Genomic DNA, 2,594 nt, shown 5'->3' on the forward strand with positions numbered 1-2,594 from the left:
TTTGAATCTCGGCTGGTTCCTGCTGAACCGGCCAAGATTTGAAGCATCTATGGCCGGCCTTAGTCTGATTTTATCCAAGACTTGTGTGTAGATCATTGCATGTGGATTTCAGTTTCCTTTACACACTTAAAAGAAAAAAATTAGTTTTATTATAAATTTACTTGAAGTTAATGAAGGGCTCCATTGCAATTTTAAATAGCAGTCACCAAATGCGTTTTATTTGTCTTGTAGGGATGACAATTGTACTTCGATTACAGATGGGATTTCTGAAAATCTTATTGCTTTTAAACTCTAGTAAGTTTTATTCAGAGACGCAATTAAAATCTATGTTCGAAAATTCTTTATTTTGGGTGGGTGATGAAGAATGTAAACAAAACAAAAACGTTCAGCTACTTAAGGCCCCTTTCACATTGGTTCGCTTCAAAACTACCAGTAAAATGCAGAGTGTTTTTGTGGTGCAGTTTAAAAAAAAAAAAAAAAAGAACACACGACTCAAAAACTGCAACAAAAACAAACAATGTAGGGTGTTTTTGAGGTGCCAAACATGCTCCAAAAGATGCCGCCTACAGGATTTTTTTCACTGCGGTGCCAGCGCCCCACCCCAATGTGAAAGCATTCATTGATTTTAATGGGAATCATTTTTCTTAAACTTTTCAGACACTTTCCCTTTTTATTTTTACGCAAAAGCATTTAAAAAAAAAAAAAAAAAAACACCTCAGTGAGAAAGGGCTCCAATACGTCATTCTTTACGGTTCCACAGTCTACACAAAAATATTGATTTAAGCTGAACTTCAGGCAAACCACTAAGTACATAGATGAAAATACCTGCCAAACTATTTCTATTTTAGTCTATTCAATCCTAACCTAAACCCCTCCCATCCTACGATCCTTCCTACTCCATTATGTCTGGTTATCTCCTACTCCCTGAAAACTCGTCTCGGGGGGGGGGAAGCCTATCCTCCTGCCCTCTACCTAATAACTGAACTCTTCGTTCTTTGTCAACTCATCTCCACAGGAGTTACCTTTCGCACAATTTTCCCCTCCCTTTTGGATTGTAAGGTCCCACATGCAGAGCCTTTCTAACCGTCTTGTCTTTAGTTTTATTGCAATTGTAGGGTCTCCCTTTCATTTTGTAAAGCGCTGCATGAACTGTTGCTGCTATACAAGTCCTGTATAATCATTTACAGAGCTCTGCAGCTTCACACAGCCCCGTCTGGCAGGACAGCAGACCTGTTTTTTTTTTTTTTTTTATCTGCTGCAGTTTAGTAACAATTACTGGTCTCCTTCCCTCCTGACTGGACAGGGATAGGAGAAGCAGCAGACTAACGAGCTTAGCTTTCTGCTCCTATCAGCTTGCTTCTTGCACATCAGCACAACTGATTGGCTTCTTGTGCTGCTTCAACCCTAAAGTGCAGTGAGCGTGCAAAAATAAAAAAATATTAAAAAGAAAATGCTCATGTGCACCCAATGGCTAGGGGCCTTGCAAAAAAAATTGCCCCGATCTTGGCGAAAAAAGGCATGGACCATAAACGCAATGTGCAGACAAAAAATAAAAATAAAAACATGGAGGTGTTGTGGCCAAGTGCACATTCTCACAGTGGGGTTCCAAACCCAAGAACACCCCTGGGCCCCAACTCCCTGAGGGCATATAACTCTGCCTCCCTGACCCCCGGGCCAGACAAGGCATTGATCAAAGATGGAGGCACTGGGCCCCACACTAGTGAAGAAGTGCTACCAAACCCCACCTTAAATGGTGGGCACTGAAGTAGAAAAGATGTAGCTGGATAGCCGCACTCCGAATTATTCAACTTTATTTCAAAAATGCAATTAAAATCATAGCATCTAGGCTGGTAAACAGACTAACTGCACAGCCGCTGACATGTCATAGCTCAAGTGGTGGGCACTTGAAGAATCTTCCTTGGGTGAAGGAATCTAAATCAGGACCCTCATCATACTAGCAGGGACGCTATACAGCCAGGTATTTTTGCCCAAAGAGCAGAATGACAGTGGAGCATCCCAAATGGACACGGATCAGCTCAGATACTGCACTTGATCTTAGCCAAAAGGCAGAGAAGAGATGTGATTGCAGGTTCATGCACCAAAACCTATAGGTTGAGCGAATGGCTGCTGACCATCAATATCTTCCCACACATTTTTCTTCTTTGTTGACACATTCCCTATAACAGCAATGTACAGTGAAACCTTGGATTGCGAGTAACGCGATTTACGAACCTTCCGCAATACCACCTATTTTATTTTTCAAAATTCTGACTCAATTTGCGAGCTTCGTCTCTCAAGACGAGCAGGATTCAAGCCGCTGGGGTGTGCAGTACTGTATTTGGCCAGAGTTGCGGGGGCGCCGGTGACGCTCAGAGACACTCAGTTCCCGAGTGTCTCTGGCGCCCCCTCACCTCTGGCCACATGCAGTACTGCATACACCAGCAGTCACTGTGGAACAAAATTATCTGAGTTTCCATAGATTCCTATGGGAAAATCGCTTTGATATACAAGTGCTTTGGATTACAAGCATTCATCTGGAACGGATTATGCTTGCAATCCAATGTACTACTGTACTATTTTGCACTGCAAATAGA

The 2,594-nt window shown here is 42.3% G+C and overlaps 1 pseudogene; it reads right to left on the reverse strand.

Annotated features, from left to right (window-relative positions):
- Nucleotides 1-1,917: 1,917 nt before the first annotated feature.
- LOC143950445 (U2 spliceosomal RNA) lies at nt 1,918-2,079 on the reverse strand (annotated as a pseudogene).
- Between the last annotated feature and the right edge of the window lie 515 nt (nt 2,080-2,594).

The sequence above is a fragment of the Lithobates pipiens genome, unplaced genomic scaffold (assembly GCF_037356315.1).
Source record: "Lithobates pipiens isolate NorthernLeopardFrog02 unplaced genomic scaffold, aLitPip1_a1.2 Scaffold_30, whole genome shotgun sequence".
In the NCBI taxonomy this organism is placed as follows: Eukaryota; Metazoa; Chordata; class Amphibia; order Anura; family Ranidae; genus Lithobates; species Lithobates pipiens.